The sequence below is a fragment of the Pseudophryne corroboree genome, chromosome 3 (genome assembly GCF_028390025.1).
Source record: "Pseudophryne corroboree isolate aPseCor3 chromosome 3, aPseCor3.hap2, whole genome shotgun sequence".
NCBI classification, from domain to species: Eukaryota; Metazoa; Chordata; class Amphibia; order Anura; family Myobatrachidae; genus Pseudophryne; species Pseudophryne corroboree.
Genome location: NC_086446.1, coordinates 116312176 through 116325913, shown reverse-complemented (window position 1 = coordinate 116325913; position 13738 = coordinate 116312176). Strand labels below are relative to the sequence as shown.

At 41.4% G+C, this 13738-nt stretch overlaps 46 non-coding genes and 15 pseudogenes across 46 annotated transcripts; all 61 read left to right on the top strand.

Moving 5' to 3' along the window:
• Positions 1 to 119, top strand: LOC134898668 (5S ribosomal RNA). Its single transcript, XR_010172359.1, has one exon. It is a non-coding gene; the product is annotated as a 5S ribosomal RNA (ribosomal RNA).
• A 107-nt stretch (positions 120 to 226) lies between these two features.
• LOC134889927 (5S ribosomal RNA) lies at positions 227 to 345 on the top strand (annotated as a pseudogene).
• A 107-nt stretch (positions 346 to 452) lies between these two features.
• On the top strand, positions 453 to 571 carry LOC134894310 (5S ribosomal RNA; annotated as a pseudogene).
• A 107-nt stretch (positions 572 to 678) lies between these two features.
• Positions 679 to 797, top strand: LOC134890413 (5S ribosomal RNA; annotated as a pseudogene).
• Positions 798 to 904: 107 nt separating this feature from the next.
• LOC134891748 (5S ribosomal RNA) lies at positions 905 to 1023 on the top strand (annotated as a pseudogene).
• A 107-nt stretch (positions 1024 to 1130) lies between these two features.
• On the top strand, positions 1131 to 1249 carry LOC135061001 (5S ribosomal RNA). The gene has a single exon (XR_010247394.1). It is a non-coding gene; the product is annotated as a 5S ribosomal RNA (ribosomal RNA).
• A 107-nt stretch (positions 1250 to 1356) lies between these two features.
• Positions 1357 to 1475, top strand: LOC135066441 (5S ribosomal RNA). Its single transcript, XR_010252689.1, has one exon. It is a non-coding gene; the product is annotated as a 5S ribosomal RNA (ribosomal RNA).
• A 107-nt stretch (positions 1476 to 1582) lies between these two features.
• Positions 1583 to 1701, top strand: LOC134898667 (5S ribosomal RNA). The gene has a single exon (XR_010172358.1). It is a non-coding gene; the product is annotated as a 5S ribosomal RNA (ribosomal RNA).
• Positions 1702 to 1808: 107 nt separating this feature from the next.
• LOC135060455 (5S ribosomal RNA) lies at positions 1809 to 1927 on the top strand. The gene has a single exon (XR_010246849.1). It is a non-coding gene; the product is annotated as a 5S ribosomal RNA (ribosomal RNA).
• A 107-nt stretch (positions 1928 to 2034) lies between these two features.
• On the top strand, positions 2035 to 2153 carry LOC134894420 (5S ribosomal RNA; annotated as a pseudogene).
• Positions 2154 to 2260: 107 nt separating this feature from the next.
• Positions 2261 to 2379, top strand: LOC135067694 (5S ribosomal RNA). Its single transcript, XR_010253905.1, has one exon. It is a non-coding gene; the product is annotated as a 5S ribosomal RNA (ribosomal RNA).
• A 107-nt stretch (positions 2380 to 2486) lies between these two features.
• On the top strand, positions 2487 to 2605 carry LOC135065467 (5S ribosomal RNA). The gene has a single exon (XR_010251749.1). It is a non-coding gene; the product is annotated as a 5S ribosomal RNA (ribosomal RNA).
• Positions 2606 to 2712: 107 nt separating this feature from the next.
• LOC135065761 (5S ribosomal RNA) lies at positions 2713 to 2831 on the top strand. The gene has a single exon (XR_010252033.1). It is a non-coding gene; the product is annotated as a 5S ribosomal RNA (ribosomal RNA).
• A 107-nt stretch (positions 2832 to 2938) lies between these two features.
• Positions 2939 to 3056, top strand: LOC134888209 (5S ribosomal RNA; annotated as a pseudogene).
• A 107-nt stretch (positions 3057 to 3163) lies between these two features.
• Positions 3164 to 3282, top strand: LOC134886861 (5S ribosomal RNA). The gene has a single exon (XR_010170938.1). It is a non-coding gene; the product is annotated as a 5S ribosomal RNA (ribosomal RNA).
• A 107-nt stretch (positions 3283 to 3389) lies between these two features.
• LOC135058742 (5S ribosomal RNA) lies at positions 3390 to 3508 on the top strand. Its single transcript, XR_010245165.1, has one exon. It is a non-coding gene; the product is annotated as a 5S ribosomal RNA (ribosomal RNA).
• A 107-nt stretch (positions 3509 to 3615) lies between these two features.
• LOC134892567 (5S ribosomal RNA) lies at positions 3616 to 3734 on the top strand (annotated as a pseudogene).
• Positions 3735 to 3841: 107 nt separating this feature from the next.
• Positions 3842 to 3960, top strand: LOC135068484 (5S ribosomal RNA). Its single transcript, XR_010254683.1, has one exon. It is a non-coding gene; the product is annotated as a 5S ribosomal RNA (ribosomal RNA).
• A 107-nt stretch (positions 3961 to 4067) lies between these two features.
• On the top strand, positions 4068 to 4186 carry LOC134898666 (5S ribosomal RNA). Its single transcript, XR_010172357.1, has one exon. It is a non-coding gene; the product is annotated as a 5S ribosomal RNA (ribosomal RNA).
• A 107-nt stretch (positions 4187 to 4293) lies between these two features.
• LOC134888778 (5S ribosomal RNA) lies at positions 4294 to 4412 on the top strand (annotated as a pseudogene).
• A 107-nt stretch (positions 4413 to 4519) lies between these two features.
• On the top strand, positions 4520 to 4638 carry LOC135064873 (5S ribosomal RNA). Its single transcript, XR_010251170.1, has one exon. It is a non-coding gene; the product is annotated as a 5S ribosomal RNA (ribosomal RNA).
• A 107-nt stretch (positions 4639 to 4745) lies between these two features.
• On the top strand, positions 4746 to 4864 carry LOC135068212 (5S ribosomal RNA). The gene has a single exon (XR_010254417.1). It is a non-coding gene; the product is annotated as a 5S ribosomal RNA (ribosomal RNA).
• A 107-nt stretch (positions 4865 to 4971) lies between these two features.
• LOC134901216 (5S ribosomal RNA) lies at positions 4972 to 5090 on the top strand. The gene has a single exon (XR_010174707.1). It is a non-coding gene; the product is annotated as a 5S ribosomal RNA (ribosomal RNA).
• A 107-nt stretch (positions 5091 to 5197) lies between these two features.
• LOC134888207 (5S ribosomal RNA) lies at positions 5198 to 5315 on the top strand (annotated as a pseudogene).
• Positions 5316 to 5422: 107 nt separating this feature from the next.
• Positions 5423 to 5541, top strand: LOC134886860 (5S ribosomal RNA). Its single transcript, XR_010170937.1, has one exon. It is a non-coding gene; the product is annotated as a 5S ribosomal RNA (ribosomal RNA).
• Positions 5542 to 5648: 107 nt separating this feature from the next.
• LOC134898665 (5S ribosomal RNA) lies at positions 5649 to 5767 on the top strand. Its single transcript, XR_010172356.1, has one exon. It is a non-coding gene; the product is annotated as a 5S ribosomal RNA (ribosomal RNA).
• Positions 5768 to 5874: 107 nt separating this feature from the next.
• Positions 5875 to 5993, top strand: LOC135067319 (5S ribosomal RNA). The gene has a single exon (XR_010253538.1). It is a non-coding gene; the product is annotated as a 5S ribosomal RNA (ribosomal RNA).
• A 107-nt stretch (positions 5994 to 6100) lies between these two features.
• LOC135059368 (5S ribosomal RNA) lies at positions 6101 to 6219 on the top strand. Its single transcript, XR_010245773.1, has one exon. It is a non-coding gene; the product is annotated as a 5S ribosomal RNA (ribosomal RNA).
• A 107-nt stretch (positions 6220 to 6326) lies between these two features.
• LOC135068482 (5S ribosomal RNA) lies at positions 6327 to 6445 on the top strand. The gene has a single exon (XR_010254682.1). It is a non-coding gene; the product is annotated as a 5S ribosomal RNA (ribosomal RNA).
• A 107-nt stretch (positions 6446 to 6552) lies between these two features.
• Positions 6553 to 6671, top strand: LOC135064872 (5S ribosomal RNA). The gene has a single exon (XR_010251169.1). It is a non-coding gene; the product is annotated as a 5S ribosomal RNA (ribosomal RNA).
• A 107-nt stretch (positions 6672 to 6778) lies between these two features.
• LOC135068211 (5S ribosomal RNA) lies at positions 6779 to 6897 on the top strand. Its single transcript, XR_010254416.1, has one exon. It is a non-coding gene; the product is annotated as a 5S ribosomal RNA (ribosomal RNA).
• A 107-nt stretch (positions 6898 to 7004) lies between these two features.
• Positions 7005 to 7123, top strand: LOC134898664 (5S ribosomal RNA). The gene has a single exon (XR_010172355.1). It is a non-coding gene; the product is annotated as a 5S ribosomal RNA (ribosomal RNA).
• Positions 7124 to 7230: 107 nt separating this feature from the next.
• Positions 7231 to 7349, top strand: LOC135060058 (5S ribosomal RNA). Its single transcript, XR_010246449.1, has one exon. It is a non-coding gene; the product is annotated as a 5S ribosomal RNA (ribosomal RNA).
• Positions 7350 to 7456: 107 nt separating this feature from the next.
• LOC134898663 (5S ribosomal RNA) lies at positions 7457 to 7575 on the top strand. Its single transcript, XR_010172354.1, has one exon. It is a non-coding gene; the product is annotated as a 5S ribosomal RNA (ribosomal RNA).
• Positions 7576 to 7682: 107 nt separating this feature from the next.
• On the top strand, positions 7683 to 7801 carry LOC135060744 (5S ribosomal RNA). Its single transcript, XR_010247134.1, has one exon. It is a non-coding gene; the product is annotated as a 5S ribosomal RNA (ribosomal RNA).
• Positions 7802 to 7908: 107 nt separating this feature from the next.
• On the top strand, positions 7909 to 8027 carry LOC134895904 (5S ribosomal RNA; annotated as a pseudogene).
• A 107-nt stretch (positions 8028 to 8134) lies between these two features.
• Positions 8135 to 8253, top strand: LOC134902070 (5S ribosomal RNA). The gene has a single exon (XR_010175546.1). It is a non-coding gene; the product is annotated as a 5S ribosomal RNA (ribosomal RNA).
• A 107-nt stretch (positions 8254 to 8360) lies between these two features.
• LOC134889926 (5S ribosomal RNA) lies at positions 8361 to 8479 on the top strand (annotated as a pseudogene).
• A 107-nt stretch (positions 8480 to 8586) lies between these two features.
• Positions 8587 to 8705, top strand: LOC134888777 (5S ribosomal RNA; annotated as a pseudogene).
• A 107-nt stretch (positions 8706 to 8812) lies between these two features.
• Positions 8813 to 8931, top strand: LOC134898660 (5S ribosomal RNA). Its single transcript, XR_010172352.1, has one exon. It is a non-coding gene; the product is annotated as a 5S ribosomal RNA (ribosomal RNA).
• A 107-nt stretch (positions 8932 to 9038) lies between these two features.
• LOC135068480 (5S ribosomal RNA) lies at positions 9039 to 9157 on the top strand. Its single transcript, XR_010254680.1, has one exon. It is a non-coding gene; the product is annotated as a 5S ribosomal RNA (ribosomal RNA).
• Positions 9158 to 9264: 107 nt separating this feature from the next.
• LOC135059120 (5S ribosomal RNA) lies at positions 9265 to 9383 on the top strand. Its single transcript, XR_010245536.1, has one exon. It is a non-coding gene; the product is annotated as a 5S ribosomal RNA (ribosomal RNA).
• A 107-nt stretch (positions 9384 to 9490) lies between these two features.
• LOC135064871 (5S ribosomal RNA) lies at positions 9491 to 9609 on the top strand. Its single transcript, XR_010251168.1, has one exon. It is a non-coding gene; the product is annotated as a 5S ribosomal RNA (ribosomal RNA).
• A 107-nt stretch (positions 9610 to 9716) lies between these two features.
• LOC135068210 (5S ribosomal RNA) lies at positions 9717 to 9835 on the top strand. Its single transcript, XR_010254415.1, has one exon. It is a non-coding gene; the product is annotated as a 5S ribosomal RNA (ribosomal RNA).
• A 107-nt stretch (positions 9836 to 9942) lies between these two features.
• LOC134898659 (5S ribosomal RNA) lies at positions 9943 to 10061 on the top strand. Its single transcript, XR_010172351.1, has one exon. It is a non-coding gene; the product is annotated as a 5S ribosomal RNA (ribosomal RNA).
• A 107-nt stretch (positions 10062 to 10168) lies between these two features.
• On the top strand, positions 10169 to 10287 carry LOC135060057 (5S ribosomal RNA). Its single transcript, XR_010246448.1, has one exon. It is a non-coding gene; the product is annotated as a 5S ribosomal RNA (ribosomal RNA).
• Positions 10288 to 10394: 107 nt separating this feature from the next.
• LOC134898658 (5S ribosomal RNA) lies at positions 10395 to 10513 on the top strand. The gene has a single exon (XR_010172350.1). It is a non-coding gene; the product is annotated as a 5S ribosomal RNA (ribosomal RNA).
• Positions 10514 to 10620: 107 nt separating this feature from the next.
• Positions 10621 to 10739, top strand: LOC135060742 (5S ribosomal RNA). The gene has a single exon (XR_010247133.1). It is a non-coding gene; the product is annotated as a 5S ribosomal RNA (ribosomal RNA).
• Positions 10740 to 10846: 107 nt separating this feature from the next.
• LOC134895903 (5S ribosomal RNA) lies at positions 10847 to 10965 on the top strand (annotated as a pseudogene).
• Positions 10966 to 11072: 107 nt separating this feature from the next.
• Positions 11073 to 11191, top strand: LOC135063181 (5S ribosomal RNA). The gene has a single exon (XR_010249518.1). It is a non-coding gene; the product is annotated as a 5S ribosomal RNA (ribosomal RNA).
• A 107-nt stretch (positions 11192 to 11298) lies between these two features.
• Positions 11299 to 11417, top strand: LOC135063250 (5S ribosomal RNA). Its single transcript, XR_010249584.1, has one exon. It is a non-coding gene; the product is annotated as a 5S ribosomal RNA (ribosomal RNA).
• A 107-nt stretch (positions 11418 to 11524) lies between these two features.
• On the top strand, positions 11525 to 11643 carry LOC135065466 (5S ribosomal RNA). Its single transcript, XR_010251748.1, has one exon. It is a non-coding gene; the product is annotated as a 5S ribosomal RNA (ribosomal RNA).
• A 107-nt stretch (positions 11644 to 11750) lies between these two features.
• Positions 11751 to 11869, top strand: LOC135064235 (5S ribosomal RNA). The gene has a single exon (XR_010250546.1). It is a non-coding gene; the product is annotated as a 5S ribosomal RNA (ribosomal RNA).
• A 107-nt stretch (positions 11870 to 11976) lies between these two features.
• On the top strand, positions 11977 to 12095 carry LOC134884988 (5S ribosomal RNA). Its single transcript, XR_010169117.1, has one exon. It is a non-coding gene; the product is annotated as a 5S ribosomal RNA (ribosomal RNA).
• Positions 12096 to 12202: 107 nt separating this feature from the next.
• On the top strand, positions 12203 to 12320 carry LOC134888206 (5S ribosomal RNA; annotated as a pseudogene).
• A 106-nt stretch (positions 12321 to 12426) lies between these two features.
• LOC135058481 (5S ribosomal RNA) lies at positions 12427 to 12545 on the top strand. The gene has a single exon (XR_010244909.1). It is a non-coding gene; the product is annotated as a 5S ribosomal RNA (ribosomal RNA).
• A 107-nt stretch (positions 12546 to 12652) lies between these two features.
• Positions 12653 to 12771, top strand: LOC134889329 (5S ribosomal RNA; annotated as a pseudogene).
• A 107-nt stretch (positions 12772 to 12878) lies between these two features.
• Positions 12879 to 12997, top strand: LOC135064510 (5S ribosomal RNA). Its single transcript, XR_010250820.1, has one exon. It is a non-coding gene; the product is annotated as a 5S ribosomal RNA (ribosomal RNA).
• Positions 12998 to 13104: 107 nt separating this feature from the next.
• On the top strand, positions 13105 to 13223 carry LOC134898657 (5S ribosomal RNA). The gene has a single exon (XR_010172349.1). It is a non-coding gene; the product is annotated as a 5S ribosomal RNA (ribosomal RNA).
• Positions 13224 to 13330: 107 nt separating this feature from the next.
• On the top strand, positions 13331 to 13449 carry LOC135068479 (5S ribosomal RNA). The gene has a single exon (XR_010254679.1). It is a non-coding gene; the product is annotated as a 5S ribosomal RNA (ribosomal RNA).
• A 107-nt stretch (positions 13450 to 13556) lies between these two features.
• Positions 13557 to 13675, top strand: LOC135065310 (5S ribosomal RNA). The gene has a single exon (XR_010251593.1). It is a non-coding gene; the product is annotated as a 5S ribosomal RNA (ribosomal RNA).
• The last annotated feature ends 63 nt before the right edge of the window (positions 13676 to 13738 follow it).

The window sequence follows — 13738 nt, the reverse complement described above, 5'->3', positions numbered from 1 at the left end:
ATCTACAGCCACACCACACTGGATACGCCCAATCTCATCTGATCTTGGAAGCTAAGCAGTGTTGGGCCTGGTTAGTACTTGGATGGGAGACCACCTGGGAATACAAGGTGCTGTAGATAATTTTATACTGCCAACACCGTTCTGTTGATGCATTCCATTTTCAAACGTATTCATTTATGAACAAGTAGTTAGAAGTAGAAAAGTTCTAACAAAAACCAGAAAATTCATCTTCAGCCACACCACACTGGATACGCCCAATCTCATCTCATCTTGGAAGCTAAGCAGTGTTGGGCCTGGTTAGTACTTGGATGGGAGACCACCTGGGAATACAAGGTGCTGTAGATATTTTTATACTGCCAACACCGTTCTGTTGATGCATTCCATTTTCAAACGTATTCATTTATGAACCAGTAGTTAGAAGTAGAAAAGTTCTAACAGAAACAACAAAGCTCATCTACAGCCACAGCACACTGGATACGATCAATCTCATCTAATCTTGGAAGCTAAGCAGTGTTGGGCCTGGTTAGTACTTGGATGGGAGACCACCTGGGAATACAAGGTGCTGTAGATATTTTTATACTGCCAACACCGTTCTGTTGATGCATTCCATTTTCAAACGTTTTCATTTATGAACCAGTAGTTAGAAGTAGAAAAGTTCTAACAGAAACCACAAAGCTCATCTACAGCCACACCACACTGGATACGCCCAATCTCGTCTAATCTTGGAAGCTAAGCAGTGTTTGGCCTGGTTAGTACTTGGATGGGAGACCACCTGGGAATACAAGGTGCTGTAGATATTTTTATACTGCCAACACCGGTCTGTTGATGCATTCCATTTTTAAACGTTTTCATTTATGAACCTGTAGTTAGAAGTAGAAAAGTTCTAACAGAAACCATAAAGCTCATCTAGAGCCAAGCCACACTGGATATGCCCAATCTCATCTGATCTTGGAAGCTCAGCAGTGTTGGGCCTGGTTAGTACTTGGATGGGAGACCACCTGGGAATACAAGGTGCTGTAGATATTTTTATACTGCCAACACCGTTCTGTTGATGCATTCCATTTTCAAACGTATTCATTTATGAACCAGTAGTTAGAAGTAGAAAAGTTCTAACAGAAACCGCAAAGCTCATCTACAGCCACACCACATTGGATACGCCCAATCTCATCTGATCTTGGAAGCTAAGCAGTGTTGGGCCTGGTTAGTACTTAGATGGGAGACCACCTGGGAATACAAGGTGCTGTAGATATTTTTATACTGCCAACACCGTTCTGTTGATGCATTCCATTTTCAAACATATTCATTTATGAACCAGTAGTTAGAAGTAGAAAAGTTCTAACAGAAACAACAAAGCTCATCTACAGCCACACCACACTGGATACGCCCAATCTCATCTAATCTTGGAAGCTAAGCAGTGTTGGGCCTGGTTAGTACTTGGATGGGAGACCACCTGGGAATACAAGGTGCTGTAGATATTTTTATACTGCCAACACCGTTCTGTTGATGCATTCCATTTTCAAACGTTTTCATTTATGAACCAGTAGTTAGAAGTAGAAAAGTTCTAACAGAAACCACAAAGCTCATCTACAGCCACACCACACTGGATACGCCCAATCTCATCTGATCTTGGAAGCTAAGCAGTGTTGGGCCTGGTTAGTACTTGGATGGGAGACCACCTGGGAATACAAGGTGCTGTAGATATTTTTATACTGCCAACACCGGTCTGTTGATGCATTCCATTTTCAAACGTTTTCATTTATGAACCAGTAGTTAGAAGTAGAAAAGTTCTAACAGAAACCACAAAGCTCATCTACAGCCACACCACACTGGATACGCCCAATCTCATCTGATCTTGGAAGCTAAGCAGTGTTGGGCCTGGTTAGTACTTGGATGGGAGACCACCTAGGAATACAAGGTGCTGTAGATATTTTTATACTGCCAACACCGTTCTGTTGATGCATTCAATTTTCAAATGTATTCATTTATGAACCAGTAGTTAGAAGTAGAAAAGTTCTAACAGAAACCAGAAAGTTCATCTACAGCCACACCACACTGGATACGCCCAATCTCATCTGATTTGGGAAACTAAGCAGTGTTGGGCCTGGTTAGTACTTGGATGGGAGACCACCTGGGAATACAAGGTGCTGAAGATATTTTTATACTGCCAACACCGTTCTGTTGATGCATTCCATTTTCAAACGTATTCATTTATGAACCAGTAGTTAGAAGTAGAAAAGTTCTAACAGAAACCACAAAGCTCATCTACAGCCACACCACACTGGATACGCCCACTCTCATCTGATCTTGGAAGCTAAGCAGTGTTGGGCCTGGTTAGTACTTGGATGGGAGACCACCTGGGAATACAAGGTGCTGTAGATATTTTTATACTGCCAACACCGTTCTGTTGATGCATTCAATTTTCAAATGTATTCATTTATGAACCAGTAGTTAGAAGTAGAAAAGTTCAAACAGAAACCACAAAGCTCATCTACAGCCACACCACACTGGATACGCCCAATCTCATCTGATCTAGGAAGCTAAGCAGTGTTGGGCCTGGTTAGTACTTGGATGGGAGACCACCTGGGAATACAAGGTGCTGTAGATATTTTTATACTACCAACACCGTTCTGTTGATGCATTCCATTTTCAAACGTATTCATTTATGAACCAGTAGTTAGAAGTAGAAAAGTTCTAACAGAAACCATAAAGCTCATCTACAGCCACACCACACTGGATACGCCCAATCTCATCTGATCTTGGAAGCTAAGCAGTGTTGGCCCTGGTTAGTACTTGGATGGGAGACCACTTGGGAATACAAGGTGCTGTAGATATTTTTATACTGCCAACACCGTTCTGTTGATGCATTCCATTTTCAAACGTATTCATTTATGAACCAGTAGTTAGAAGTAGAAAAGTTCTAACAGAAACCACAAAGCTCATCTACAGCCACACCACACTGGATACGCCCAATCTCATCTGATCTTGGAAGCTAAGCAGTGTTGGGCCTGGTTAGTACTTGGATGGGAGACCACCTGGGAATACAAGGTGCTTAGATATTTTTATACTGCCAACACCGTTCTGTTGATGCATTCCATTTTCAAACGTATTCATTTATGAACCAGTAGTTAGAAGTAGAAAATTTCTAACAGAAAACACAAAGCTCATCTACAGCCACACCACACTGGATACGCCAAATCTCATCTGATCTTAGAAGCTAAGCAGTGTTGGGCATGGTTAGTACTTGGATGGGAGACCACCTGGGAATACAAGGTGCTGTAGATATTTTTATACTGCAAACACCGTTCTGTTGATGCATTCCATTTTCAAACGTATTCATTTATGAACCAGTAGTTAGAAGTAGAAAAGTTCTAACAGAAACCACAAAGCTCATCTACAGCCACACCACACTGGATACGCCCAATCTCATCTGATCTTGGAAGCTAAGCAGTGTTGGGCCAGGTTAGTACTTGGATGGGAGACCACCTGGGAATACAAGGTGCTGTAGATATTTTTATACTGCCAACACCGTTCTGTTGATGCATTCCATTTTCAAACGGATTCATTTATGAACCAGTAGTTAGAAGTAGAAAATTTCTAACAGAAACCATAAAGCTCATCTAGAGCCAAGCCACACTGGATACGCCCAATCTCATCTGATCTTGGAAGCTAAGCAGTGTTTGGCCTAGTTAGTACTTGGATGGGAGACCACCTGTGAATACAAGGTGCTGTAGATATTTTTATACTGCCAACACCGGTCTGTTGATGCATTCCATTTTTAAACGTTTTCATTTATGAACCTGTAGTTAGAAGTAGAAAAGTTCTAACAGAAACCATAAAGCTCATCTAGAGCCAAGCCACACTGGATACGCCCAATCTCATCTGATCTTGGAAGCTAAGCAGTGTTGGGCCTGGTTAGTACTTGGATGGGAGACCACCTGGGAATACAAGGTGCTGTAGATATTTTTATACTGCCAACACTGTTCTGTTGATGCATTCCATTTTCAAACGTATTCATTTATGAACCAGTAGTTAGAAGTAGAAAAGTTCTAACAGAATCCACAAAGCTCATCTACAGCCACACCACACTGGATACGCCCAATCTCATCTGATCTTGGAAGCTAAGCAGTGTTGGGCCTGGTTAGTACTTGGATGGGAGACCACCTGGGAATACAAGGTGCTGTAGATATTTTTATACTACCAACACCATTCTGTTGATGCATTCCATTTTCAAACGTATTCATTTATGAAACAGTAGTTAGAAGTAGAAAAGTTCTAACAGAAACAACAAAGCTCATCTACAGCCACAGCACACTGGATACGCCCAATCTCATCTAATCTTGGAAGCTAAGCAGTGTTGGGCCTGGTTAGTACTTGGATGGGAGACCACCTGGGAATACAAGGTGCTGTAGATATTTTTATACTACCAACACCGTTCTGTTGATGCATTCCATTTTCAAATGTATTCATTTATGAACCAGTAGTTAGAAGTAGAAAAGTTCTAACAGAAACCACAAAGCTCATCTACAGCCACACCACACTGGATACGCCCAATCTCATCTGATCTTGGAAACTAAGCAGTGTTGGGCCTGGTTAGTACTTGGATGGGAGACCACCTGGGAATACAAGGTGCTGTAGATATTTTTATACTGCCAACACCGTTCTGTTGATGCATTCCATTTTCAAATGTATTCATTTATGAACCAGTAGTTAGAAGTAGAAAAGTTCAAACAGAAACCACAAAGCTCATCTACAGCCACACCACACTGGATACGCCCAATCTCATCTGATCTTGGAAGCTAAGCAGTGTTGGGCCTGGTTAGTACTTGGATGGGAGAACACCTGGGAATACAAGGTGCTGTAGATATTTTTATACTACCAACACCGTTCTGTTGATGCATTCCATTTTCAAACGTATTCATTTATGAACCAGTAGTTAGAAGTAGAAAAGTTCTAACAGAAACCGCAAAGCTCATCTACAGCCACACCACACTGGATACGCCCAATCTCATCTGATCTTGGAAGCTAAGCAGTGTTGGGCCTGGTTAGTACTTGGATGGGAGACCACTTGGGAATACAAGGTGCTGTAGATATTTTTATACTGCCAACACCGTTCTGTTGATGCATTCCATTTTCAAACGTATTCATTTATGAACCAGTAGTTAGAAGTAGAAAAGTTCTAACAGAAACCACAAAGCTCATCTACAGCCACACCACACTGGATACGCCCAATCTCATCTGATCTTGGAAGCTAAGCAGTGTTGGGCCTGGTTAGTACTTGGATGGGAGACCACCTGGGAATACAAGGTGCTTAGATATTTTTATACTGCCAACACCGTTCTGTTGATGCATTCCATTTTCAAACGTATTCATTTATGAACCAGTAGTTAGAAGTAGAAAATTTCTAACAGAAACCACAAAGCTCATCTACAGCCACACCACACTGGATACGCCAAATCTCATCTGATCTTAGAAGCTAAGCAGTGTTGGGCATGGTTAGTACTTGGATGGGAGACCACCTGGGAATACAAGGTGCTGTAGATATTTTTATACTGCAAACACCGTTCTGTTGATGCATTCCATTTTCAAACGTATTCATTTATGAACCAGTAGTTAGAAGTAGAAAAGTTCTAACAGAAACCACAAAGCTCATCTACAGCCACACCACACTGGATACGCCCAATCTCATCTGATCTTGGAAGCTAAGCAGTGTTGGGCCTGGTTAGTACTTGGATGGGAGACCACCTGGGAATACAAGGTGCTGTAGATATTTTTATACTACCAACACCGTTCTGTTGATGCATTCCATTTTCAAACGTATTCATTTATGAAACAGTAGTTAGAAGTAGAAAAGTTCTAACAGAAACCATAAAGCTCATCTGCAGCCACACCACACTAGATACGCCCAATCTCATCTGATCTTGGAAGCTAAGCAGTGTTGGGCCTGGTTAGTACTTGGATGGGAGACCACCTGGGAATACAAGGTGCTGTAGATATTTTTATACTACCAACACCGTTCTGTTGATGCATTCCATTTTCAAATGTATTCATTTATGAACCAGTAGTTAGAAGTAGAAAAGTTCTAACAGAAACCAGAAAGTTCATCTACAGCCACACCATACTGGATACGCCCAATCTCATCTGATCTTGGAAGCTAAGCAGTGTTGGGCCTGGTTAGTACTTGGATGGGAGACCACCTGGGAATACAAGGTGCTGTAGATATTTTTATACTACCAACACCGTTCTGTTGATGCATTCCATTTTCAAACATATTCATTTATGAACCAGTAGTTAGAAGTAGAAAAGTTCTAACAGAAACCATAAAGCTCATCTAGAGCCAAGCCACACTGGATACGCCCAATCTCATCTGATCTTGGAAGCTAAGCAGTGTTGGGCCTGGTTAGTACTTGGATGGGAGACCACCTGGGAATACAAGGTGCTGTAGATATTTTTATACTACCAACACCGTTCTGTTGATGCATTCCATTTTCAAACGTGTTCATTTATGAACCAGTAGTTAGAAGTAGAAAAGTTCTAACAGAAACCACAAAGCTCATCTACAGCCACACCACACTGGATACGCCCAATCTCATCTGATCTTGGAAACTAAGCAGTGTTGGGCCTGGTTAGTACTTGGATGGGAGACCACCTGGGAATACAAGGTGCTGTAGATATTTTTATACTGCCAACACCGTTCTGTTGATGCATTCCATTTTCAAATGTATTCATTTATGAACCAGTAGTTAGAAGTAGAAAAGTTCAAACAGAAACCACAAAGCTCATCTACAGCCACACCACACTGGATACGCCCAATCTCATCTGATCTTGGAAGCTAAGCAGTGTTGGGCCTGGTTAGTACTTGGATGGGAGAACACCTGGGAATACAAGGTGCTGTAGATATTTTTATACTGCCAACACCGTTCTGTTGATGCATTCCATTTTCAAACGTATTCATTTATGAACCAGTAGTTAGAAGTAGAAAAGTTCTAACAGAAACCACAAAGCTCATCTACAGCCACACCACACTGGATACGCCCAATCTCATCTGATCTTGGAAGCTAAGCAGTGTTGGGCCTGGTTAGTACTTGGATGGGAGACCACCTGGGAATACAAGGTGCTGTAGATATTTTTATACTGCCAACACCGTTCTGTTGATGCATTCCATTTTCAAACATATTCATTTACGAACCAGTAGTTAGAAGTAGAAAAGTTCTAACAGAAACCAGAAAATTCATCTACAGCAACACCACACTGGATACGCCCAATCTCATCTGATCTTGGAAGCTAAGCAGTGTTGGGCCTGGTTAGTACTTGGATGGGAGACCACCTGGGAATACAAGGTGCTGTAGATATTTTTATACTGCCAACACTGTTCTGTTGATGCATTCCATTTTCAAACGTATTCATTTATGAACCAGTAGTTAGAAGTAGAAAAGTTCTAACAGAATCCACAAAGCTCATCTACAGCCACACCACACTGGATACGCCCAATCTCATCTGATCTTGGAAGCTAAGCAGTGTTGGGCCTGGTTAGTACTTGGATGGGAGACCACCTGGGAATACAAGGTGCTGTAGATATTTTTATACTACCAACACCATTCTGTTGATGCATTCCATTTTCAAACGTATTCATTTATGAAACAGTAGTTAGAAGTAGAAAAGTTCTAACAGAAACCATAAAGCTCATCTACAGCCACACTACACTGGATACGCCCAATCTCATCTGATCTTGGAAGCTAAGCAGTGTTGGGCCTGGTTAGTACTTGGATGGGAGACCACCTGGGAATACAAGGTGCTGTAGATATTTTTATACTACCAACATCGTTCTGTTGATGCATTCCATTTTCAAACGTATTCATTTATGAACCAGTAGTTAGAAGTAGAAAAGTACTAACAGAAACCATAAAGCTCTTCTACAGCCACACCACACTGGATATGCCCAATCTCATCTCATCTTGGAAGCTAAGCAGTGTTGGCCCTGATTAGTACTTGGATGGGAGACCACCTGGGAATACAAGTTGCTGTAGATAATTTTATACTGCCAACACCGTTCTGTTGATGCATTCCATTTTAAAACGTATTCATTTATGAACCAGTAGTTAGAAGTAGAAAAGTTATAACAGAAACCACAAAGTTCATCTACAGCCACACCACACTGGATACGCCCAATCTCATCTGATCTTGGAAGCTAAACAGTGTTGGGCCTGGTTAGTACTTGGATGGGAGACCACCTGGGAATACAAGGTGCTGTAGATAATTTTATACTGCCAACACCGTTCTGTTGATGCATTCCATTTTCAAACGTATTCATTTATGAACAAGTAGTTAGAAGTAGAAAAGTTCTAACAAAAACCAGAAAATTCATCTTCAGCCACACCACACTGGATACGCCCAATCTCATCTCATCTTGGAAGCTAAGCAGTGTTGGGCCTGGTTAGTACTTGGATGGGAGACCACCTGGGAATACAAGGTGCTGTAGATATTTTTATACTACCAAAACAGTTCTGTTGATGCATTCCATTTTCAAACGTATTCATTTATGAACCAGTAGTTAGAAGTAGAAAAGTTCTAACAGAAACAACAAAGCTCATCTACAGCCACAGCACACTGGATACGCCCAATCTCATCTAATCTTGGAAGCTAAGCAGTGTTGGGCCTGGTTAGTACTTGGATGGGAGACCACCTGGGAATACAAGGTGCTGTAGATATTTTTATACTACCAACACCGTTCTGTTGATGCATTCCATTTTCAAATGTATTCATTTATGAACCAGTAGTTAGAAGTAGAAAAGTTCTAACAGAAACCAGAAAGTTCATCTACAGCCACACCACACTGGATACGCCCAATCTCATCTGATCTTGGAAGCTAAGCAGTGTTGGGCCTGGTTAGTACTTGGATGGGAGACCACCTGGGAATACAAGGTGCTGTAGATATTTTTATACTACCAACACCGTTCTGTTGATGCATTCCATTTTCAAACATATTCATTTATGAACCAGTAGTTAGAAGTAGAAAAGTTCTAACAGAAACCATAAAGCTCATCTAGAGCCAAGCCACACTGGATACGCCCAATCTCATCTGATCTTGGAAGCTAAGCAGTGTTGGGCCTGGTTAGTACTTGGATGGGAGACCACCTGGGAATACAAGGTGCTGTAGATATTTTTATACTACCAACACCGTTCTGTTGATGCATTCCATTTTCAAACGTATTCATTTATGAACCAGTAGTTAGAAGTAGAAAAGTTCTAACAGAAACCATAAAGCTCATCTACAGCCACACCACACTGGATATGCCCAATCTCATCTGATCTTGGAAGCTAAGCAGTGTTGGGCCTGGTTAGTACTTGGATGGGAGACCACCTGGGAATACAAGGTGCTGTAGATATTTTTATACCGCCAACACCGTTCTGTTGATGCATTCCATTTTCAAACGTATTCATTTATGAACCAGTAGTTAGAAGTAGAAAAGTTCTAACAGAAACCACAAAGCTCATCTACAGCCACACCACACTGGATACGCCCAATCTCATCTGATCTTGGAAACTAAGCAGTGTTGGGCCTGGTTAGTACTTGGATGGGAGACCACCTGGGAATACAAGGTGCTGTAGATATTTTTATACTGCCAACACCGTTCTGTTGATGCATTCCATTTTCAAATGTATTCATTTATGAACCAGTAGTTAGAAGTAGAAAAGTTCAAACAGAAACCACAAAGCTCATCTACAGCCACACCACACTGGATACGCCCAATCTCATCTGATCTTGGAAGCTAAGCAGTGTTGGGCCTGGTTAGTACTTGGATGGGAGAACACCTGGGAATACAAGGTGCTGTAGATATTTTTATACTGCCAACACCGTTCTGTTGATGCATTCCATTTTCAAACGTATTCATTTATGAACCAGTAGTTAGAAGTAGAAAAGTTCTAACAGAAACCACAAAGCTCATCTACAGCCACACCACACTGGATACGCCCAATCTCATCTGATCTTGGAAGCTAAGCAGTGTTGGGCCTGGTTAGTACTTGGATGGGAGACCACCTGGGAATACAAGGTGCTGTAGATATTTTTATACTGCCAACACCGTTCTGTTGATGCATTCCATTTTCAAACATATTCATTTACGAACCAGTAGTTAGAAGTAGAAAAGTTCTAACAGAAACCAGAAAATTCATCTACAGCAACACCACACTGGATACGCCCAATCTCATCTGATCTTGGAAGCTAAGCAGTGTTGGGCCTGGTTAGTACTTGGATGGGAGACCACCTGGGAATACAAGGTGCTGTAGATATTTTTATACTGCCAACACTGTTCTGTTGATGCATTCCATTTTCAAACGTATTCATTTATGAACCAGTAGTTAGAAGTAGAAAAGTTCTAACAGAATCCACAAAGCTCATCTACAGCCACACCACACTGGATACGCCCAATCTCATCTGATCTTGGAAGCTAAGCAGTGTTGGGCCTGGTTAGTACTTGGATGGGAGACCACCTGGGAATACAAGGTGCTGTAGATATTTTTATACTACCAACACCATTCTGTTGATGCATTCCATTTTCAAACGTATTCATTTATGAAACAGTAGTTAGAAGTAGAAAAGTTCTAACAGAAACCATAAAGCTCATCTACAGCCACACTACACTGGATACGCCCAATCTCATCTGATCTTGGAAGCTAAGCAGTGTTGGGCCTGGTTAGTACTTGGATGGGAGACCACCTGGGAATACAAGGTGCTGTAGATATTTTTATACTACCAACATCGTTCTGTTGATGCATTCCATTTTCAAACGTATTCATTTATGAACCAGTAGTTAGAAGTAGAAAAGTACTAACAGAAACCATAAAGCTCTTCTACAGCCACACCACACTGGATATGCCCAATCTCATCTCATCTTGGAAGCTAAGCAGTGTTGGCCCTGATTAGTACTTGGATGGGAGACCACCTGGGAATACAAGTTGCTGTAGATAATTTTATACTGCCAACACCGTTCTGTTGATGCATTCCATTTTAAAACGTATTCATTTATGAACCAGTAGTTAGAAGTAGAAAAGTTATAACAGAAACCACAAAGTTCATCTACAGCCACACCACACTGGATACGCCCAATCTCATCTGATCTTGGAAGCTAAACAGTGTTGGGCCTGGTTAGTACTTGGATGGGAGACCACCTGGGAATACAAGGTGTTGTAGATATTTTTATACTGCCAACACCGTTCTGTTGATGCATTCCATTTTAAAACGTATTCATTTATGAACCAGTAGTTAGAAGTAGAAAAGTTCTAACAGAAACCAGAAAGTTCATCTATAGCAACACCACACTGGATACGCCCAATCTCATCTGATCTTGGAAGCTAAGCAGTGTTGGGCCTGGTTAGTACTTGGATGGGAGACCACCTGGGAATACAAGGTGCTGTAGATATTTTTATACTGCCAACACCGTTCTGTTGATGCATTCAATTTTCAAATGTATTCATTTATGAACCAGTAGTTAGAAGTAGAAAAGTTCAAACAGAAACCACAAAGCTCATCTACAGCCACACCACACTGGATACGCCCAATCTCATCTGATCTAGGAAGCTAAGCAGTGTTGGGCCTGGTTAGTACTTGGATGGGAGACCACCTGGGAATACAAGGTGCTGTAGATATTTTTATACTACCAACACCGTTCTGTTGATGCATTCCATTTTCAAACGTATTCATTTATGAACCAGTAGTTAGAAGTAGAAAAGTTCTAACAGAAACCATAAAGCTCATCTACAGCCACACCATACTGGATATGCCCAATCTCATCTGATCTTGGAAGCTAAGCAGTGTTGGGCCTGGTTAGTACTTGGATGGGAGACCACCTGGGAATACAAGGTGCTGTAGATATTTTTATACTACCAACACCGTTCTGTTGATGCATTCCATTTTCAAACATATTCATTTATGAACCAGTAGTTAGAAGTAGAAAAGTTCTAACAGAAACCACAAAGCTCATCTACAGCCACACCACACTGGATACGCCCAATCTCATCTGATCTTGAAAGCTAAGCAGTGTTGGGCCTGGTTAGTACTTGGATAGGAGACCACTTGGGAATACAAGGTGCTGTAGATATTTTTATACTGCCAACACCGTTCTGTTGATGCATTCCATTTTCAAACGTATTCATTTATGAACCAGTAGTTAGAAGTAGAAAAGTTCTAACAGAAACCACAAAGCTCATCTACAGCCACACCACACTGGATACGCCCAATCTCATCTGATCTTGGAAGCTAAGCAGTGTTGGGCCTGGTTAGTACTTGGATGGGAGACCACCTGGGAATACAAGGTGCTTAGATATTTTTATACTGCCAACACCGTTCTGTTGATGCATTCCATTTTCAAACGTATCATTTATGAACCAGTAGTTAGAAGTAGAAAATTTCTAACAGAAACCACAAAGCTCATCTACAGCCACACCACACTGGATACGCCCAATCTCATCTGATCTTGGAAGCTAAGCAGTGTTGGGCCTGGTTAGTACTTGGATGGGAGACCACCTGGGAATATAAGGTGCTGTAGATATTTTTATACTACCAACACCGTTCTGTTGATGCATTCCATTTTCAAACGTATTCATTTATGAAACAGTAGTTAGAAGTAGAAAAGTTCTAACAGAAACCATAAAGCTCATCTACAGCCACACTACACTAGATACGCCCAATCTCATCTGATCTTGGAAACTAAGCAGTGTTGGGCCTGGTTAGTACTTGGATGGGAGACCACCTGGGAATACAAGGTGCTGTAGATATTTTTATACTACTAACACCGTTCTGTTGATGCTTTCCATTTTCAAATGTATTCATTTATGAACCAGTAGTTAGAAGTAGAAAAGTACTAACAGAAACCATAAAGCTCTTCTACAGCCACACCACACTGGATATGCCCAATCTCATCTGATCTTGGAAGCTAAGCAGTGTTGGGCCTGGTTAGTACTTGGATGGGAGACCACCTGGGAATACAAGGTGCTGTAGATATTTTTATACTGCCAACACCATTCTGTTGATGCATTCCATTTTAAAATGTATTCATTTATGAACCAGTAGTTAGAAGTAGAAAAGTTCTAACAGAAACCAGAAAGTTCATCTACAGCCACACCACACTGGATACGCCCAATCTCATCTGATCTTGGAAGCTAAGCAGTGTTGGGCCTGGTTAGTACTTGGATGGGAGACCACCTGGGAATACAAGGTGCTGTAGATATTTTTATACTACCAACACCGTTCTGTTGATGCATTCCATTTTCAAACGTATTCATTTATGAACCAGTAGTTAGAAGTAGAAAAGTTCTAACAGAAACCATAAAGCTCATCTAGAGCCAAGCCACACTGGATACGCCCAATCTCATCTGATCTTGGAAGCTAAGCAGTGTTGGGCCTGGTTAGTACTTGGATGGGAGACCACCTGGGAATACAAGGTGCTGTAGATATTTTTATACTACCAACACCGTTCTGTTGATGCATTCCTTTTTCAAACGTATTCATTTATGAACCAGTAGTTAGAAGTAGAAAAGTTCTAACAGAAACCACAAAGCTCATCTACAGCCACACCACACTGGATACGCCCAATCTCATCTGATCTTGGAAGCTAAGCAGTGTTGGGCCTGGTTAGTGCTTGGATGGGAGACCACCTGGGAATACAAGGTGCTGTAGATATTTTTATACCGCCAACACCGTTCTGTTGATGCATTCCATTTTCAAATGTATTCATTTATGAAC